The sequence below is a fragment of the Peromyscus leucopus genome, unplaced genomic scaffold, assembly GCF_004664715.2.
Source record: "Peromyscus leucopus breed LL Stock unplaced genomic scaffold, UCI_PerLeu_2.1 scaffold_489, whole genome shotgun sequence".
Classification (NCBI taxonomy): domain Eukaryota; kingdom Metazoa; phylum Chordata; class Mammalia; order Rodentia; family Cricetidae; genus Peromyscus; species Peromyscus leucopus.
Genome location: NW_023505386.1, coordinates 10297 through 23293, shown reverse-complemented (window position 1 = coordinate 23293; position 12997 = coordinate 10297). Strand labels below are relative to the sequence as shown.

The 12997-nt window shown below is 42.4% G+C and overlaps 1 long non-coding RNA gene across 1 annotated transcript; it reads right to left on the bottom strand.

Moving 5' to 3' along the window:
• Positions 1-3108: 3108 nt before the first annotated feature.
• LOC119087244 lies at positions 3109-8589 on the bottom strand. The gene is made up of 3 exons (XR_005090673.1): positions 8309-8589; positions 6857-6930; positions 3109-4238 (listed from the first exon to the last, which is right to left on the bottom strand). It is a non-coding gene; the product is annotated as an uncharacterized LOC119087244 (long non-coding RNA).
• Positions 8590-12997: the final 4408 nt, after the last annotated feature.

Here is a 12997-nt window from a genome sequence, read left to right as displayed (position 1 = left end):
AACTGTAGGAACACCCTACCCTGACACCTCCTTAGTCTGTGACTCCTGCTGGCCTTCTTCGCCACTCAAAATGAAATTAAGGAACTCCCAGAACAGCAGCTGCAGCCTTGACAACTCCTGGCTCTCTGCCAACTAACCATCAGGAATCCTTGACTCTGAGTCTGCCCTTTCAGGAATCCAGAGAAACAACATAGACCTATCTCTTTTTAAGACCCCAGCTACTGAACCCTATTTTTGGAAGATCCACCTCAAGCCTCACTTCCTCCTTAGAAAGCCAGATCTCTCTGCCAATCAGTGTGTTCAGTCTTACCAACATGTCTTCTGGTGAGCCCTATAAGCACTTAAGGTATGTCCCAAGGACAGATGGTATTACCACAACCATGGTGAATTCACAGATCTTGTCAAGTGCTCTCCAGGAGACAATAGAATGTTCAGAGGAGGAACTGTTAGAGTCACTGCCAACTGTCATCACTTATTTGATAACTATCTCTTCCTCAATTCACTAAAAGCCAAGCTTCCCTTTCCAGTAGCCTTCCTTGAGACACAGGGGAAGGCCTTCAGCACCTTCAGCATCAAGAGATCTCTGATTCATTAGAAACTTTTCACTAGGTCAACCTGTGGAGGTGAAGACTCACTTTCCAAACACTCTCCAGGAATGGGCTCATCCCTTCCTTAAGATCTCTAATCAATAAGATGAGAAGTAAAGGATACTAAGAAATCAGCTCAGGATGATGGGGGAGGAAGATAAGTTCCATGAAGTGAATGAAGATATCAGGAAAGATGAACAGGGATGTTACACTGTGGGTGAGTGGTGGGAGATTATGAGTGTCTTGTCAGACCAAAAATAAGTCACATAGGTAATGATGAAAATTTCTCCAAAACTTCAGCAGAGTACAGTCCATCCATCATGATGTTAGCAAAGGTGTGATCACCTAGTGACAGGACAGACTGGAGATACCTAAGGACTGGGCATCCTCAGGTGAGCCCTCAGACACCAAGAACAAACACCTGCAGGAAGAGTGATGGCCCATTCCTGCACCCAAGTTAGAGAAAAGATGACTGGCTAGTGAGCGGGCAGGAACTCAGGAACCTTAGGGGTCACTGAAATGCAACAATGCTTGGTGGCTCCTGCCCTGCAAGTGGCTATGAGGTAAAATGAGAACCTCCAACTCTGGCCAAGGGACTTTACTCTGCCTGTTATTAGCATCACACAACCAAACAATGTCCACTGAGGGTGAAGTTCATTGCTGTAACTGAAGCCTCATTCTCCCTCCTATGCTTCTTCCCACTCGGAGTGAAAGCAGAGGGCCCTGAGCAGAGCAGCTGCAGGCTTGACCATTCCTGGCTCTCTGCCAAACTAACCACCAGAAATCCTCAACTCCAGGTCTGCTTTTTAGGAACTCAGAGAAGCATAATAGGTCCATTACTTCCAAATAGCTCCAAGATCCTGAGTCCCATTGTGAAAAACCCAGATGAAGCCTTTTCTCCTTCAGGAAGTTCCCCATCCCTTGTTCAGGACTCACTGTGCTTTCCCTGGAACCATTTATTTCTTGATGTGTGGCTCTGAGAATGAAGGCCAGCTTCCTTCCTCCTCTCTCTAGTCTCGTTATGTTCCACCTTCCGTCTCCCAAGGAGCCTGCTCAGTCTTGCCAGCATGGCTGCAAGTGAAACCTTTAGGCAATGAACAGATGCCCCAATGGCAGTTGGTGTTACCACAACACTGGTGACATCACATGGAATGCCAGGACTCTCCAGGATACAGGAGAATGTCCAGGGAGGAGTTGGCTGATGTCCACAGTACAGTCTTTATCTCCCTGATAACTACTTCACTCCAAAATGATCTGAAACCAAGGTGCCATATCAGAAGTCCCTCTGGGGGGTCACACAGAAACTTCTTTGGCACACCCTCCTTCCAAAGTCAGAGATCTAGCTCTCTGCTTCATTAGAAACTATCTATGGGGAGTTGAAGGCTCACTTTCAAAACACTGTACAGGAATGGCTCTTCCCCTGCTTCAGATCCATACTCAGAATGATGAGAAATAAATGATGCTAAGAAATTGTGTCAGGATGATGGGGAGCAGGAGTGATGAGTCCTCTGAAGTAACCATCATGGGGGAAGATCCTCAGACTTTTAGAGATTCGTGAGTTCAAGACAAAGAGAAGTCACATAGGTAGTAATAAAAATTTCTGACGGGCAGTGGTGGCACACGCCTTTAATCCTAGCACTCGGGAGGCAGAGCCAGGCAGATCTCTGTGAGTTCGAGGCCAGCCTGGGCTACCAAGTGAGTCCCAGGAAAGGCGAAAAGCTACATAGAGAAACCCTGTCTCGAAAAACAAAACCAAACAAACAAACAAACAAAAAATTTCCCCTTGAGAGTAAACAGAGCTCACTCAAGCTATGAGGCTGTAAGTGAAGATGTGATTAGCTGGCACAGTCATATCTGAATGGAATGGCAGAAGTTATAAAGCCAGCTGTGTGACAAAGATCCAGCAAAACTGAGCCCCAGATAAGTTTATTTGGGTGCACAATGTTTCAGGGAACACCACCACATTCCTGGAGGCAGTTGCATCCTTAGGAATTCAGACAGCTTGGCTTTTTCAATACTTAATTGTGAGACATCACACTTCCATGAACACATTTCCCCAGCCCAGAAGATATACCTACCCACCCTAGCCAAATATACACAAAACCATTCTGTATGTGCCTACCTCTTATCTCACTGATGTTTCATATCAAAAGAGGATTCATTGTCATCCAAATGCCTTGAGATTCAGCTGACAGGGGCCAGCACCTGACCTCTAAAATGCTTTCCCTCAGCCTACCCTTGGCACATGGAAGGTGTTCAGAAAATGATCAGAGAGATAAGACTTTGCCTAGCAGATTCTCATAATGTAGTCTTGAGATTATCAGTCTCTGGATGACAACCCTAACCTATCACTCTACAGAAAAGAGGATCTCATTGGTCAGCTAGCTTTTATCCTTCCTTTTACATCCTCCAGGTAACCAGGGACAGCCTTCTCAAGCTCATTTAGAGTGGCACAGGATATAGCTTAGTTTCACAACCCTCAAGTCTGACCTCAGAAGCCAAGAGAAAAGATACAGTTCACAAACACTCATGTGGATGGAGATGCCCAGGTCATCTGCCTGATCACTCTAGAACCTTGCTGATGCTGGAAGTGAGATGCAGGGACAGCACATAGTCACCATACTAAGCAAGCCATCTTCTCTAATATCATCCCAGGACACTCAAAGCTTGCAGGAAAGATCCAGTTCTGTTTTTGTCCACTGCCTCTTAAAGCCCTTAATATTGTAAGGTACATAAATGTATTATTTCTGCTTAGACATTTGCCTAGAAAAAAAAACTGATGTACCCAAAACATAATGACTTCTGATCTCTCTGGCTCCAAGAGAGTTTTTTTCTAAGTGTGTACTCTTTAGAAAAATGCAACTTCTGTCTTCTATTGCTTAACATTTCCCTTCTTTGTATAGTACACACCATCGGGAGTTTGGCTAAATCATCAGAGAATGGGCTAATGCAGCCATCATCCCTTTGCTTTAACATTAGTGAGTGATGTGCCCTAACAACTACAGCCCTTTATGTTACCTTCACAATTATTTTCTAAAAAGATTTCAGAGAACTTACTTACAGATATCCCAACAGATGGGTCCTTAAGGGATCTATGACTATTTACCATTAAATCTGTGCAAATTCTTCATGCTTGATGCTTGCAGCCCTTGCCTTGGGCTGAGCTTAGGACACACTTCCAGGAATAGAACTGTCTCAAAGAACTTAAAAGAAAAATATGAATATAAAACTAAATTAACATAATATTTAAAGTAAAAATATTAGCCTTGTATTAATGATGGTACATAGACATCAGCATCTTTCCACATAGGTAGGAACCAGAAATACCTGGAAAGTGCATGTGCACCAAGTGTACATGTTAATTTATCAAGTAGTTACTGAATGCACTGCTCCCATTAGAAATGGTAACCTCTGCTGAATATACAGAGCAACAAATACTGACCTTGGAATATTCTGCAAGTTGTAATTCAAAGTATGAATTACTGGGACCTACTACTCAGATGCATTAATACAAATTTCACTGTATGATTGCTCTTGTAGAGTACCCAGGTTGCAGTCCACTCTCCAAAAGGTAGTTCACAGTGCTCTCTAACTCCAGTTCCAGAAGACATTTTGCCCTCTTCCAACCTCTTTGGGCAGTGCATTGATGTGCTGCAGAGACATACATTCAGGCAAAACACCCATACACATAAAATGAAAATGAAGGGAGATATTTAGTGTCCTGGATATTAGATCCTTACTGAAACATTCACAAACTATTCTCATGTGTAGGTTCATGTGTTATTCAGTTTCTTTTTGTTATTCTTATTGTTGATGATGTTTGAGACAGGGTCTCTGTATGTAGTCCTGAAACTCATCATGTAGCCTGTGCTGGCCTACAGACATCCAAATGCCTCTGCATCCATTGTGTTGGGATTACAAGTGTACATCACTATGCCCCACCTTTTTTTGGGTAACTTCTTTTTATTGTTTTCGTTTTGTATTTTGAGAGAGGCTCTCACACTACAGCCAAGACTATCCTAAATTTCACTCTGTAGACTAGGCTGACTTTGAACTCACAGAGGTCTACTTGTCTATGCTTTCTGAGTCCTGGAATGTAAGGCATGAACTATCATGTAGGGCATGATTTTTGATGTGTTTTTAATATATGGAGGAGAAAGAATATATTCATAGGAAAGAATTTCAGTACTATGGACTTAATGTAGTCAACCCTTCTATTTTCATATGAACTGTTATGTGGATTCCAGCTCCCAATTCAGACTCTCAGAGTGACATGGAAGTAATCCCTCATTTCCACAAGTATCCCAGAGATTCCTGTGCATTAACCTAAGTTCAGACTTGGTTTTCTATCTTGCCAGGTAGAATAGAAGTATATTTTATATTCTTCTCCTTTGATTGTGTTCAGCACTATCAGGCAGTCTGTTCAGTATACTCAAGAAGTAGTGATGTCCAGGAGGAGGTCATGTTTCTCACAGAGACACTTCTGTGTGGACTCTGTGAGCATGTTTGCTGCTGGGAACCTCAACTTCCTCTAATACTGAAATGGCAGAGCCTTAAACACTTAGGAAGTGAATTCAAAAACAAATGAGGAGCAAAAGCTTGGGCTGGAACTCTACACTGTCAGTATGCTGGTGAAATGAAAAGCCCCACATCCTTCCTTGTTCATTGACAGGGACAGGAACTCAACAAAAATGTAAACTTGCCTTTGTGAGACATCAAGTAATTAACGAAAATCACAATGTACCACAGGTTACACCCAAACCTCCTCACCTCTCTAGGCATAGAAACTGCTCTATGATTAAAAGAAATATCCTGGCTGAACAAACTCTGAACTCTCCAGTCCCTCCTGTGTGGACTAAAGAAGTGGGAACTTGTTGAGTGTGGGTGGTGATTGAACCCCGAGCTTCCTACATGGTAGGACTCATTCTGCCAACTGAGCCATGTCCACAGCTATTGTCTTTTCCCCCTTTGCCTTTTCTTTTCTTTTTTTGATTTTTGATTTTTTTTTTTTGAGACAGAGTTTCTCTGTGTAACAGCTATGGCTGTTCTGGAACTTGCTTTGTAGACCAAGCAAACCTTGAACTTACAGAAATCCACCTGCCTCTGCCTCCCACATGCTAGGATTAATGGCATGCACCACCACTGCCTGGCTGCCTTTTCTTTTTTCAACAGTTAATCTCAGTGTGTATCCCACAGAGGCATGCAATCTATCTCGTTTTGGTCTCTTAAGTGCAGAATGGAGGGAACCACACTCAACCTGAGGGATTTTTCTCCTGGGGGCTGCACTGTTCAAGTTACCTCTGCCAGCAGTTCATCACAGCATCCTCACAGGCATATTGTCTATCTGCTGAGGCACCTCTGAGGCAGTTTTCAACAGCTAGGCATGTGGCTTCTCTGAGTGTACCCCCAACCCAATTCCAACATTGTAACCAGCCCTGCAGGATCTTCCCGGGTGTGTTTCCATGCTCCTGTATTTGAGGCAGGTGACCCTCCCTCCTTCCCATTCAAACGATGTTATTTCCCAGTAGTATTTTATTTCTCAATATGATGAAAAGGGGGATTTTAATGAAGGAATGAGACTTCCTGTGCAGTGTTTGGAAAACAAGCACTCAGTTCCCCACATATGAAATACTTCCAAGAGGCCTACTTTGTTCCTGGTGTACTGAATGTCCCAAGCTGATACCAGAAATAAAATGACTGAGGATAGCATTCTGGGTATTACTCCCAATGCCAGTAATAGGGTTGAGAGAGGATCTCAGCTGCAGAAATCGTTGAATCCTTCAAGAACAGCAAAGGCAGAAGAAGGTGGCAGCCATCAGAAATGGAAAGAAATGAACAAAAAAACAGAGGTAAGACTAAAGAAAAAGAAGTCTATGAGCAGCCAGAGAAGGGGACCTAAAAGCTCTGGGTATCATAAGAGTTCAAATGCATGATCATGTCTCCTAGAAAAAGAGTCTCACAGTCCAGGATGAAATCAGTAATGCTGGGAATGGGCACATGTGTGTGAGAAATCCCATAAAGTTCCTGATCCATTGGGCTTCAGGAGAAATATAACACTAGAAGAAACCACTTGTCATTGTCCTTGCCTAGTCACTGTCCCTACCGATGCTCCCCATCAGGTAAAACAGCAGAAGTTGCCAAAGAACAGCATTTGAAGAGTTTCTCCTTGTCTACCTATGGTTTTGGTCTGTTATAGAAAATGGGTCCTTGGCCATCTGAACCTTCATAGAACCGTGATTTACTCCACTTTTTAGAATCCTGTACATTACCTTCCAATAAAGAGACTCATCATTGCAGTACTCATCAGGTGGATGACCTCAGATAGGAAACTTCAAATTTAGACCTGTGAGGATATAGGAAAGACAAATTGCATAATGAAGAGGGAATGCTACTTCTTTACTAAGTAGTTAAATCACTGTGATGAAAACATCTCTTTTAGCCGATGCCATTGACTAACACATGCTTAGCATGTCTTGGCATTGACCAATGAGCGTGTGTATATAATCATCTCTTGTGCTGAGAAAATGGAGTAATGAGGGACAGGTAAGGGTTCCATCAACTCAAGATACTTCTTCCCTTTCTTCCATAGCTCTGGGTTTGCAGGTGTGCCTACCAAGATTGACAGGATTGGTGTAAGCATTGGGAAACTGTCCTACCCAATAAGACAACACCACTTTTATTTCTCCAGAAACAGAAGACAAACAAAGTAGGAGGAAGGGATATGAAAATTTGCCACTTTTCTCATATTAGTTCCCTCCTCCCTCTCTATTTACAACAATTTTGAGCCTGGAGTGATTTTCCATTTAAGTTAAATTGTCAACATCTTTATGACATGAATACAAACACTAGCCTCACAGCACAGTGCTATCTTCTTCACACAGGCACAGCTGATTCAAACCACTGGCACAAAGCCAATGGTTCTACCAAACTAACAGATGGACTTGAGAAAATTAAATGATAGGTCCTTTAAAACAAAGTAGAAATTCACACTTTTATGAGGGAAGGATTGAGAGTTTCATAGCCACAAAGTTAAGGGGCAGATTCTCTTTTGGCTATGGTTAAAAACTATTATCTCCTAGCAAAGGTGATTTTCCCATGATTTTAAACAGTATTTGTTTATTCAGTCATTATAAAAATAAACATTCATACGATGAATATATGGAAATCTACTGATGAGTACTTTAAAAACAATATATTTATTTAGAGAGAAGGGGAAGATGATAGATAGATGATAGATAGACAGACAGACAGATGACAAACAATACATGCCATACTATTCTGTCATTCTGCTCATGTGAAGACAAAGAAACCAATTGGGAGGAGGAAACTCTCTCTTTTCACCTAAGTAGCCATCTCAGTGTCCCTTCCCTGGTACTTTTCATGATCAACTTGAGGATTTGCCTTAGAGGGGTTTTGATGGTTCTGAAATTTAGAGAACAATGTATATTAAAGGGCACTGTGAATGATTTGTGTAGACATTTATTTCAAATTATGGATGCTCTTAATTAAAGCTAACCCTGGGGGTAAGATTCTTGATGGAAGGACTGTTATCTGTCTAGCTGGAAGAAATCTCATCTGAAAAAAAAAAAAAAAAACAACGAAACTTAAGTATCGGAGTCACACGACTTCCTGTTTGTTCATGTTTCAGTTAGGTTCCAGGATACTTCATAGTCAAATATTTATTCACTAAAGAAAGAAAATGAAATGCCACTTAAGATTACCTTTTCTTGAACATGATGTAAACATTTGTGGAAATGCTCAATAATAATCACAGGCATTATGAAATTCTTCCTAAGGAAGGTAAAAAGAAGATAGTTAAAAGGATAAGTGAATGAACTGAGCCATGCTGACCATCTGTGTCTGCAGAAAAAAATTTTCTAGTCCAAAGTCAAAAATCTGAATTGTGGTGACAGTGACTGTCTCACACTTTTCTTTAAGAAGATAAAAGTGATCCTGCCCAGAGCTCCCATCTGGACCAGAGGTGAGTGTCTGGGATCATACCCAGGGAGGCCTGCCCCTAGGTCCCATCCCTGGGCCCAGCCATTCCTGGGGAAGACCTGCCCAACTGGGCCCCAGTTGATGGCCAGCAGGCAGGGCTCCCCTGGGAAGGTTCCCCTTCTCTAAGACTCCCCACTGGACCCTGCAATCTACACGCCCTGCCCCCACACCCATCCACCTGAGACCCCAACCACTTCCTGATAGAAGAGAAAGTAGGAAGTAGTCTTGAACGCATTGGCATAGGAGATCACTACCTAAGTATAACACCAGTAGCACATACACTGAGAGAAACAATTAATCAATGGGACCTCTTGAAACTTAGAAGCTTTTGTAGAGCAACGGACATGGTCATCAAGACAAGCAACAGCCTGCAGAATGGGAAAGGCTCTTCACCAAACCCACATCTGACAGAGGGCTGATATCTAGAATATATAAAGAACTCAAGAAATTAGACATCAAAATGCCCAACAGTTCAATTAAGAAATGGGCTATAGAGCCCATTCTCTCTGTAAGAGAATTCTCAACAGAGGAAGCTCAAATGGCTGAAAGACATTTAAGGAATTGCTCAACATCCCTAATCATCAGGGAAATGCAAATCAAAATGACTCTCAGATACCACCTTACACCCGTCAGAATGGCTAAGATAAAAAACGCTGAAGACAGCTTATGCTGGAGAGGATATGGAGCAAGGGGAACTCTCCTCCACTGTTGGTGGGAATGCAAGCTTGTACAGCCACTTTGGAAATCAATATGGAGCTTTCTTAGAAAATTGGGAATCAATCTCCCCGAATATCCAGCTATACCACTCTTGGGCATATACCCAAGAAATGCTCAATCATACGACAAGAGCACTTTGTGGTAGTCAGAACCCGGAAACAACCTAGATGATCCTTAACTGAAGAATGGATAAATAAAATGTGGTACATATACACAATGGAGTACTACTCAGCAGAGAAAAACAATGACATCATGAGGTTTGCAGGCAAATGAATGGATCTAGAAAAAAAACATCCTGAGTGAGGTAATCCAGACTTAGAAAGACAAACATGGTATGTACTAACTTATAGGCAGATACTAGATGTAAAACATAGGATGAATAGACTGCTACTCACAACTCCAGGGAGGCTACCTAGTAAGGAGGACCCTAAAAAAAGACACAGGGATCACCCAATGACAGAGAAATGGATGATATACATGAGCAAAGTGGACATGGGTGGTAATGAAGGGCAAGGGTCGGGGGAAAGAGAGTGTAGGGGAGTGGGAGATACCAGCTGAATCAAGAAGAGAGAGGCAGAACAAGAAAGAGACCATGACAAATGAAGACCCCATGGGAATAGGAAGAAGCAAAGTGCTAGAATGGTTCCAGGAAATCCATAAAGATACCTCCACAATAGACTACTGGCAATGGTCGAGAGAAAGCCCGAACTGACCTACTCTGGTGATCAGATGGCCAAACACCCTAACTGTCATGGTAGAACTCTCATCCAATGACTGATGGAAGCAGATGCAGAGATCCATGGCCAAACTCCAGGTAGAGCTCTGGGAGTCCAATCAGTGAGAAAGAGGAGGGATTGTATGAGTGAGAGATGTTGAGACCATGGTTGGAAAAAGCACAGGGACAAATAGCTAAACAAGGGGAAACACATGAACTATGAACCAATAGCTGAGGAGACCCCAACTGGATCAGGCCCTCTGGACAAGTGAGACAGTCGATTAGCTTGAACTGTTTGGGAGGCATCCAGGCGGTGGGACCTGGACCTGTCCTTAATGCATGAGCTGGCTTTTTGTAGCCTGGGGCCTGTGCTGGGACACTTTGCTCAGCCTGGGTGAAGGGAGGAGTGGACTGGACCTGCCTCAACTGAATCTACCAGGCTGAGCTGAATCCCCAGGGGAGTCCTTACCCTGGAGGAGATGGGAATGGGGGGGTGAATTGGAGGAACGGGGGGGGGGCGGGAGGGAGGACAGGGGAATCCGTAGCTGATATGTAAAATTAAATTAAATTATAAAATAAAAACATAAAAGTTTGTATTAGATTTTTAATGCTATTGAACTGCAAACTTTTAAATAATACAGTTTTAAAATTCTTTGAGAATTTCATCTATGCATACAGTGCATTTTGATCATATTACCCCACATTCCTCTCAAATGGTTCCTGATCCACTCTGATAACCCCAACATTACTAAATCCATACCTTTTGTTTTGTTTTAAATCATCTACCTAGGACAACACTGCATGCCATATGCTCATGTGTTAGAGCGATCGCTGAGTTTGTTCAAACCACCTGGCATCAGCACCCTAAAGTAAACTGACTCTTCCTCCTCCAAAAGTCATCCACTGCCACCAGCTTCTCAGCTAGGGGTGGGGGCAGTGAGCCCCTTTCTCTTCCATACTAGAATGTTGACCGCTTGACCTTGGAGTTCATGAGTGCAGTAGTCCTGTCCTGCCCAGAAGATACTATTTTATTTCAATTGTTGTAATATGCTACAAACATTTCAGAGATATCAAGTTTTATATAAAATATGATTATGTGTTGGGAGGAATTGTGAAGAAAATGTTAGTGTTCTTATTTGACTGATTATATTCCCATGTGAGTTATAATTAAATTAATCAGGGCAGTACTGTGTCATGAATCTGACTGTTGCTTTTTATATGTGAAAATTACTGAGGTAATTTCTTCTGTCTACATAATTTCTAAAACACAGAGCCAGAAGCTGATGGTGACAAAAGACCACTGGAAACTGCACTGAGGCTATATTCATACTCTTGATATTTCAGATAACCATGATTTGCATTTGGTTCTTGAAAGCTGGTCTGCCTGATATGTGGGACATGACTGTCAGTTTGCCTCAGTTCTTCTCTTACACATTAACATAGAGAATTACAGTAGGTTTGGTGATGTAAACAGTGTGTTCATTCCAATGCTGAATGCTGCCATCTACAGCCCACTGAGTAAGGGTAGAAAGGGAGCCCTGATGTCATCCTCATCAGAAGAGCGTTATCCTTGTTGACAGCCTGAATTTAGAATTAAGTGGATAGTGCAGGCATCAAGATAATTGTGTCTATCAATATTCAGACCCTATTGGACTCCTGTCTGGATTGTTTTACTGATTTTCTTTCTCATGATTTTGTATGTCATATATATATGTTTAACATATTTCCAACCAAAATCTGCTTCAGTAATTCTTCTCTATTTCTTTTTCCAGAAACATGGTCCATGATGTACCATTTTTTCTTACAAGATTTCAGAGACTTGAACTTAATATACAATATCATATCAAATGTGGACATGTTTTCTCAAAGAAGGATCCCATTGTACTATTTTTATACTCTGAGGATGATGTGTAATACCAATCACCAAAGCAATAGCAAATAAAGACTTTTCCCACACATTGTCAGACTTCCTCCTATATTTAATTTTCCTTATTCTGACTTTTCTTGATTAACATTCTTTTTTTTTTAAAGATTTATTTTATTATGTATACAGCATGTATGACTGCAGACCAGAAGAGGGCACCAGATCTCATTACAGATGGTTGTGAGCCACCATGTGGTTGCTGGGAATTGAACTCAGGACCTCTGGAAGAATAGTCAGTGCTCTTAACCTCTGAGCCATCTCTCCAGCCCTTGATTAACATTCTTGAGTGACCCATCTCATCCTGACCTTTCAACTGCAGGCACTTCTACATTTCATTTCATCAGCTTGCTGCATCTCCACTTTACTTAAAGAATTCCAGACTAGTCATTGAGTGGGGAGTCCTTGTGCTGCTGAGCTCAATGCTAGGAAAGCCCCTACTAAGTGTGTTGTCTTTATAAAAATAACATCCCCAAAGACAAACACGATCAGTCCATCACATTCTGGAAAGTCTTGAGATGGCATCAGACATTGGTAGTCTTAAATCCTCCATTTCCTTCTGACTTTTCTCTAAAATATGTCCTTAAAAATTTGGCAATGGGAAACACATGAACTATGAACCAATGGCTGAGGCACCCCCAACTGGATCAGGCCCTCTGAATGGGTGAGACAGTCGATGGCTTGATCTGCTTGGGAGGCATCCAGGCAGTGGGCCGGGTCCTGTGCTCATTGCATGACTTGGCTGTTTGAAACCTGGGGCTTATGCAGGGTCCCTTGACTCAGCCTGGGAGGAGGGGACTATCCTGCCACGACGGAGTCTACCAGGTTGATCTCAGGCCTTGGGGGAGGCTTTGCCATGGAGGAGGTGGGAATAGGAGGGTAGCCTGGGGGGAAGGGGAGGGGGCAGGAGGGGGGAGAACAAGGGAATCCATGGCTGATATGTAGAACTGAATTGTATTGTAAAATAAAATTTAATTAAATTAAAAAAAATTGGCAATGGGGATTTAGCTCAGTGGTAGAGTGCTTGCCTAGCAAGCACAAAGATTTGGGCTTGGTCCT